Source organism: Pyrus communis, chromosome 16, assembly GCF_041283825.1.
Source record: "Pyrus communis isolate YQ-2024b chromosome 16, ASM4128382v1, whole genome shotgun sequence".
NCBI lineage: Eukaryota > Viridiplantae > Streptophyta > Magnoliopsida > Rosales > Rosaceae > Pyrus > Pyrus communis.
Genome location: NC_142580.1, coordinates 27031380 through 27040638, shown reverse-complemented (window position 1 = coordinate 27040638; position 9259 = coordinate 27031380). Strand labels below are relative to the sequence as shown.

The 9259-nt window shown below is 36.3% G+C and overlaps 1 pseudogene; it reads right to left on the bottom strand.

Moving 5' to 3' along the window:
• Nucleotides 1–3341: 3341 nt before the first annotated feature.
• On the bottom strand, nt 3342–7224 carry LOC137732897 (uncharacterized protein At4g17910-like; annotated as a pseudogene).
• Nucleotides 7225–9259: the final 2035 nt, after the last annotated feature.

The window sequence follows — 9259 nt, the reverse complement described above, 5'->3', positions numbered from 1 at the left end:
ACCTATTATAAGAATCAGGTAACTGAGTGGGATACCTTATAATACTACTGCTACATTAGTGCATGTTCATTATATTGGTATTACATAAATTTTTGACCCACTATTTAAGTGTAATTCCTATGAGTCCAATATATCAGTATCTCACTCCTTTTTTTTTACCTACTATGAGTTCAATAAATGCTAACCGACTGATTTTTTAAGCCCACAACCACGCTAATCAATGAGTATGTTACTACAACAGTAACTACTTATTTAGACCTACTCCGTAATGTAAAATGAGGATACGAAGCTTTCATATTTTAGGTCTTCATTCTAGCACTGCAGAAGGACATTTCCACAGTGGGGCCGAAAAAATGAGTGTGAAATCAATAATGTAAGAATCAAATTCTTACAATGTGCCAAAAAATCTGCTTTAAGAGCGATTTTTATTTCACTATATTAAATTCATTAGTATGATACATACAAAATAAATGAAAAGAGACGAATCTCACACTTAATGTATAACTCATCTTTATCAAACTTACGCCATAGTAGCATAGTGTAATACTAATCAAACTCGCGGTGATTGATTCTTTTCTGTTGCTATCACACTCAACTTAACCACTATGAAGAGTGCCAATAGGGTCGGTCAAATGCTATCCATGAGAGAGAGAGAGAGAGAGAGAGAGAGTTGGGTCCTCGGTTGTACACATAGGTGGCTCGGGAGAAAAAAAAAAAATTCATTGTAATCAAGAGAGCAACAATTTTGTACGAATTTCTGATGATTACATTGATATCATGTCCTTAACTGATTAGATTTCCAATTCCGACCTACCAAAATTTCAACCGGATGCCCCAAAAATCTTGGAAACCAAAGATGAAAGTCAGCGAAAATGTATAGGCCATTAATATAAAACGGGCTTTGACTGCCGATGCAAACAGGGCATCCACCATCAAGTTCACCAAACCCGTGAGCAAATTCGCCGGCACGAAAAAGCAGTATGAGATTGTTTTAAGCATGAGAAATGTTGATTGAACCAGACAATCATTTAATGGTTGGCACAAGAAGCTTGAAAAAGTTTGCTGTAGCATACCAGAAGAAACGTCCCGAGCAAATTGCGATTATACGCTTCTTCAATCGCTGAAATTTTACTTCCGGGGAGAAAATCAGAGACCAGCAGTATTGCCAGCACCTGAAAAAGGAGTGACAACTTGAGTAGGAGTTAAACTGAAAGGAGGTTAGTCTTCTGTACAACTGTTGTTTTCTACAGATAAACATATTCTAAAGATGAATGAGGACATTTTCAATCACGAACATTAATCCATTACAACGACAATTTCAGAAGGGGGCATGCCATTTAAACATTTTACATCCAACCTACATACCCCAATATCCTGGGAATGAAAACAATAAACTACTTTAAGCAATAAGAAGAAAATCTGCAAACAACACACTTGCATTTTTGTACTGTTTTTCTGTTTAACCTAATTGGTTTTGTAAAGAATATATGCCAATTGTTCAGCAGTTCACCTCGCAGCAGAAGATGGCGTTCTTTCCAGCTATATCAGAGATGTTTGCGTTCCCCAAATACCCACAATTAGGTCATTCAATGAATTACATCATATGGCTAAATGCAACCCAACTGCATTACGGCCAACTTATGAAACCAATTTCCACTTTGTTGTTTGAGTTACAGATAACACTAGGAAATATAGAGAGGGGATTAATGAGCTTAGTGGAAATGGTGATGATCATAACAATGATGCTAGATAATTTTAGTGACATCGTTTATTACATGATAAATTTCAACTTCCATATTCAAAGGGTATACCATTATATAAGATAGGGTTTTAGCCAAAATGGTCCATGAGATTGGCATGACTCATCACTTTGGTTCCTAAGATTTAAAATCGATAGAATTGGTCCCTGAGTTTGTCCACCGTCAATCATTTTGTGAAAAATCTCGGTTAAATAAAGAGAGAATGACAAAAGTACCCTCAATTTTGTCAAATCATTTTGGCACATTGTTTATTAAATTGAGGGTATTTTTTTCATATTGGTCCTTATTTAACAAAGATTTTGGCAAACTCAGGAATCACTTCTATTAATTTCAAATCTCATGGACCAAATTAAGGACTTATGCCAATCTCAAGCACCATTTTGGCTAAAATGCCTAAAAGATATAACTTGGGTATTGTATTAAAAGGAACAATTGACATACTTTCATATGGTATTTTGATTTAATTTGGAAGTCCGGCTAAATATACTTATAATGCAAGCACATACTTCGTCTCCTTTTCAATGCAGATTTTAAATCCTCTAGATTTTCTTAATAATGCTTTGTTGTTGTTGTTGTACATTTTCTTAATAATGAGTAAATCTAAAAGCGGCAACTCAGTTGCAAGATACTAGTCTTAGACCTGGTTTGGTACTGAGGTGATTCTGAAAAAAGCTGCTGTCAAAAAAAGCTAGGAGCTGTTTTTGTGTTTGGTAAACACTCAGCTTCAGCTTTTTTTCACAGTTTTGGGTGAAAAAAAGCCAAAAACAAGAAGCTGCAAAACCCAGCTTTGAAAAACTGGCTTTTTTTCACATCTGTTTTACATAAAAGTTTACCAAACACTCTAATACTACTTTTTTTTTTTTCAAAAGCACTTTTACAAAAAAGTTTACCAAACACTCTACTGCTTTATTTCACAACTGCTTATTCTCACAACACAGCAGAAGCAGCTTTTTTTCAAAGCACAGCAATACCAAACCAGCCCTTAGCTCCAAGCACCAAATTCCATTAATTACAAACACGACTTAACCATTAACTGCTATACTCTGAATCTAGAGTACTTTCTCCTGGTATGCAGAACTTAACAGTGTAAACTGAATGTGTTCTGGGGACATCAATCTTGGTGCGGACAATAGTATCAATCTTGAGATACTACTGTCTGTTATCACTTTTATCTCTCAATATATAAGCATAGAGAAACGTCATGATCATATTGTATATATGCAGAGATTAGGATTTAGAGTCTTCCTAAGAAGTAATCTGGGTGCAGCATTCATTTGGTTATCATACTACAACTTTACTTGGGTCATCAACCCTATACACCGCGAAGATAACACTAAATCAGCTGCTTTTCCAAAAGAAAGTATGCAATAAAATGGAACGTGTGTGATGTTTTCTTTGGTGCAATTACTTCGTATGATACATCATTATGGAAAGGGAAGCTGATATCTCTTACAGCATGATCCAACCTATATCAGTTATGATCAGAACAAAAAAATGAATATTTTGTTATATGAGATTTGAGAACATTAACAACTTGACTAAATAAATGGATCCCATCTTCTTTTATTGGTGTATAAAGAAATTTGTGCTTTGAACTTGACAGAGAGTCCAAATTATTCAGAAGATAGAATAAGCTTGAAAAATATTCAAGCTCAAGCACTTACCAAATATGCTAAAAAACCCCTCCTTATTTTGGCTGATTATATCAGCTCCCCTTTCATTAGAAAGCAGATATGAGTTTAACCCATGCATCAAGCAAACTTGGTAACCTGGGGGATAGAAAACCAATTAGGCTAAAGAATAGTCTTATATCTAATCAAAGGATAAAAGTAATAAACCGCATACACCAAAAACAACATTGCACAATAAGATTATACCTACTAGAATTAATGAACCAAGAATGCCAGAATACTGTGCGGGAACATTAATTATGAATGTAAGAATTGATACCCCAGAAAGTGAAAATGAAATTCCAATGCACTCCATATTCAGCCACATGAACCTACAATATGTAAACATAACATGACATCAAAAAGAGATTAATGCAGCATAGAATAGCCTATTGAACACCTTAAAGTATTGAAATGATCACAATGCACTTCAGTGTTTAAACGGAATGACTTATTACAATAGAAGATGAATAGAAAGGTCACCCTTCATTGTCAAATTGGCTTAAACTGAAAACTAGACATGACAACGATGTACATACCAAATTGACCTGATAATCCCTGATATCATAAACCTACCTGATAGTCCACGCCTGTCATAGAAAGAAGATGGACAAACCCAAGGATGATTAGTGGACTAGCAGATTGAATAGCAGTCTTCCATGACCTTAAAAAGCATAAACAAACAGCATGCCATCAACAACATATTTTCAGACTACGACAGGAGGACACTGCAGTTCGTTTATACCATTCAAGATCATATCATGCAAACAAAAATATATAAAACTATAGGAAAAAACAAACCATTAAAGAGTCAACAAAAATGATGATAATATTTAAACATAATCCCAGGATTTCTTGGAAGTTGGGACCTTCAAGAGACTAGTCTTAAGATATTTGTTCCATTAGGGTGCTGCTAGTTTTGGAGGAACACTCAAACCTCCATATATTTCCATTATTCCGAAACACATTATTCTCTGAACTTTTTTTTATTGCTGTTTGTCTAAATTTTCAAAAAGATATGCAAGAGAAAAGAATATCTTAGGAGTTAGAACAAATAAACATTTGCAAATTTATAGATGTATGCTATATGCACGCGCACACACACTTACATGAGAGAGAGAGAGAGAGAGAGAGAGAGAGAGAGAGAGAGAGAGAGAGAGAGAGAAAGAGAGAGAGAGAGAGAGAGAGAGAGAGAGAGAGAGTGAGTGAGTTAAGAGGTTACACCCAAACCAACAAAATTATAAATGGCTAACCTTGATGATATATTTCGTGCTTGCCGTGAAACTAAGGAATTTGCTATGACAAATGAGCCAACCCCAAGATCCATCGGACAAATTCATGTATGGAAAAATTTTCACTAGTGGTCATTTCTCAATTTAATTTCCTCAATAGATATTCATTAAGTAGAGATGTTTAACACATGCGATGTAGGTCTCAAAGAAAATAGAATATCTAAAATACAAACAATAAATTAAGAGAAGCTAATATAAAGGCACAGGAAGAAAAAGAAGTGATAGAAACAATATGATCCGAAACAATTCTACTATTCTTATTTTAAACAAAATTTGGACAATTCTACTATTCTTATTCTAAACAAAATTTGGAACTAGTACCAGAGAACTACTGAGCGCCAGTAACGTATGATTGCATCCCTAAGTCTTGTCCTATATTGGCTATTGATAAATAATGAAGGAATTATTCATGAGGGTGTGGTATGATATCAAACGAAATTCAGAGATAGCGAAATTCAGACAGAATTGAAAAGTTCGCTGCAAATTGGAAACTACTCATCAATTGATGGCAACCCAGAAGGAAATGCTAGCAATGGAACAGATGTTAAACATATGTTATTTGACTTCTCAATTTGAAGAGTAAGGTGGTACAAGTTATACTCTAATGAAAATCAACAAAATCTAATCAAGTCAACACTGTAACAATAGGCTTAAGAAGATCGCAGTTTCGTTCCATATTGCTTGCAAAATTCTTACCCAGCCAGTACCATAAGTCTCAGTCTTGGCATATCTTCTAGGGAATATTCTGAAGTCAACAGCCAAGATACAAAAGCATGTGATGATCATCTGCAGCAATTACTTTTGTTCACACGAAAAAATAGTATAAGTTACAGGAAATTTTTTATGGTAAAAAATTATAGGAAAACTAATGAAAAGGGCTTGAAAACTTTGAGTTTTAACTATAAGAACAAAATAAAAGGTAAAATGAATAATACCAAGTTTGACTTTTTAGTGTAAAAATGTGATTTTTCGTTAAAGTGAACAGTACCACGGGCTTTTCGTTAAAACTCCCAAAAATTATACTATGCAGACCTAAGTGAAACTGCATACCGTAGCGACTCTGTAAGACAACATATTTTGCCTTATAGAATAAGGATCCTCCTTCAAAGTAGAATAAGAACCAAACCTACATTTAAGTGAACGTAACTGTGAATCAGTCTACTATATCCAAGCATAAAAATACTCTGCTACTCATACAAACATCTTCTAGCATTGTGAACATGGCATGAATGACTCCTCATAATGGGGGGAATACTGAAATGCAGTAACAACATCAACAAAGTCGCCCAGATATACATCCACTCTGCCAAAACCTGACATGAGTTATGATCATAGTGAATATAATATGACATGTATCCCTGGATAAGAAATAATGTGACCACAACAGAAGACCCGACTCTAGAATATACAGTTACACACTATCAATTTTGAGACACCTTGACGATTCATGAGCAATGGCACTGCTTTCAGAAGTTTAAAAAGTGGTGGAGAAAATAGGATTGCAATCTCCACTCTAAAGATTACTTACAAGCTTGGATCCTTCCAAGTTTTCGTAATTAGTCAAGTAAAGAAAACTTACAGTGTAAACTAAAACGATAGGAAGTATAATGAGAAGAAATCCAAGAGACAATGAAGCCATGTAAGCCGCCCATCCCTTAGAACCAACTACTGCATCATCATTTTTCTTTGATGCCACATCTATGGTAAAACAATCACATGAAAAAAAATTAATATCAGAAAAACAAACATATTAGCTGCAATGCATATCAAACAAGCTTGGAAATGAGAAGCTTATGGTAATGTGAAGGGATACGGTATAAACGCTAAATTGAATGACTCCATTTCGTGTTGCCAAAAACACAGCAAGATAATGTTAAAAACTATGAGATAGACTCTTTTGGAGACTAGAATGTAGCACCGCCAGATGATGTTTTTATCATATATGTAAAATCTAGCATACAGGACATGGTGCCTAACTGTGACTGCTATCACGCACACGCACGGGCATACAACAACAATAACGGCAAGGTTTTGTTCAATAACCAAATAATTAGAAGGATAATATTTTGTTAATTTGAGAACAGAAGTCCTTGTGGCTTACCAACAACACGATGAGAGCCAATGTTGTGCCGCAGAAGTAACAGAATCTGACAACAACGTAAGAAAACTATCAGAGTTCACAAAAACAAAAATACAAACAACATAAAAGTGCATCAGCATTGTTGTTCTAAACCTCAAAAATGCGAGACGAAGAAGAAAAATGAAATATGAAATATTAGGTCAATTTACAAGGATTATTGTGGTAAGCGCGGCAATCTCCATCATTGACGATCCGCTCAAATTGCTCACAAACCTGAAAAAGTTATCAAATTCCGCAAAACAAAGTTAAATTAAAAAATAATCAACAGTTTAGTGAAGCAGGTGATTTTAGAGAGAGTGAAAGAATAGTAACTCTTCTTTGAGACGTTTGTTTGGATTGAAGGAGTCGGGAGGATAATCCATTGATAAAAGAGAATAGAGGTGAACTTCGCCGGAGAATTTGTGTTGGCCGGCGGTGAAGCTTTGAGTCTTGGTCCCGAATTATCCTACAACAATTCTTCAATTTACATACATAGCCATTGGGCCGAATTTTGGCGCATAATTATGGGTAAATTACATAAAATTACCTCAATTATTAGATCATTAACAGTTTCATACCAAGTCTTTAAAAAGTTTCAATGTCATACCTTATCTTCGAATTTGTTGCAATGTCATACCTTCCGTTAGTTGTCTGTCAATTATTCTGTTAAATGCTAACGTGGCTTGAGACATGACCCATGTTCTATTAAAAAAATAATTAAATATTAAAAAAAATTAAAATACAATTATTTAAATATTTTTATAAAAAGAAGATGGGACCCACCCACCTCCTTCCCTCCCACCCGTCTCCTCCCTTTCGCACCCTTCCTCCCTTCACTCCAGAACCCCATTCTTCCCTCCTACTCGTCTCCCACCCTCCCCGGCACCCTTCCTCCCTTCACTCCAGAACCCCACCACCGCACGCCCTCTCTTCCTCCATCTCCTCCTTCCTCCCATGGCGCTCCTCCCCTTCTCCTCCTCATCCTGCTTCACTAACCTTCCCATATCTCTCCCCCCCTTCTCTTCCAATCTTCTCTATTCTCTTCAAATCTCCACACCCAAAGCAAAGAATGGAGGAGCGAGAGGCCAATGCAGGCGCGACCAGGTTTGGGTTCGAGGCCCACACAAGGAAAAACGCATACGACCAAGACGGCATCGACATTCCCCCTATGGAGAATGCGATTTGTTCTATTGTGGGTTTTCCTCCTCCTCTTTCTCTTGTGGTTGTAAGGGCGATGCACACGGTGTTGGCGTTGATGACCCAGAACGGCGATTGGTCGAGAAGGTGGGATGTGATTTGATTCTTGACGGGTTTGGAGGTGATGAAATTTTGGTTTTGGATTTGATTTTTGGGGGTTCTAGGGGTAGGATGATGAGATTTGATGTTGGATTAGGTTTTATTTTTTGTTTGAGGTCTAATGGGATCAATGTCGTCGAATAGCTGATGAACGGGAACAAGATATGAAGAAGGTGGGGGCTGATAAAAGCATATCTATGCGACTTTGTTAGTTTAATTCCTTGCATTTAGTGAGTTAGTTTCTATTTATTATAGTGATTTAAGCTATTTTTGTGTGTTTGTAGGTTCAATTGGCTAAAGTGGCAAGAAAAGACAATTTGGAGCAATTTTGGGCTTAGAATGGATAGCACATGCATGGAGCAAGGTGGATGGACGAAATTGAAGTTCAAGAAAGGCTAGGAATATGCTAAAGAGTTGAAGAAATTAATTCAAGATTTGGAAGAAAAGGAATCAGTTATAAAGAAGGAAACATGAGTCAAACTTCCTTATTTTGACTTAGTCAATCCTAATCTTTTCCTACTTATGTTCCAGCTACTAAAGGGATCCCTAATTAATTTAGGACACCTAAATATATGTTTCTAGAAGTCCTAATCCCATTCTAAGAGGGATGCCGCACCACCTATCCCTTTTCTTGCCTTTCCTTGCCGTGCAAGGCCTTCCCCTTTTCCCAATTCCCTTGCCGCACCCTTCTTCCCTTTTCTCTATGGGATTCTGATTTTATTTACCCTTTTTCCTTGAGGATTTGGAGTCCAAATCTTTCCCAAAACATTTAATTAACGCCTTGCCTTTTCTCCCTTCATATATATGTTTCTGCCGCAAATCCCTAACCATTCATTCATTCACCCATTCAACCATTCAATACATCCATATACCATCCATCACCATAATACACCACAACCCAATTTCAACCACAACCACCCTTGTGCCGCAGTTTGTAAGGAAGGAGAGGATAGCTTGGAGCCGTGCCTGCCATTCAAGATTGTTAGATTGTTGGAGCGTTTCTAGGTGTATTCAATCTTTTGTTTTCAATGTTTAATTCTGAACATGAGGAGCTAAACTTGTTTTAGCTAGAGGAGACTTTGAAACCAAGATTATATTTGCAATATGAATTGATTACTTCCA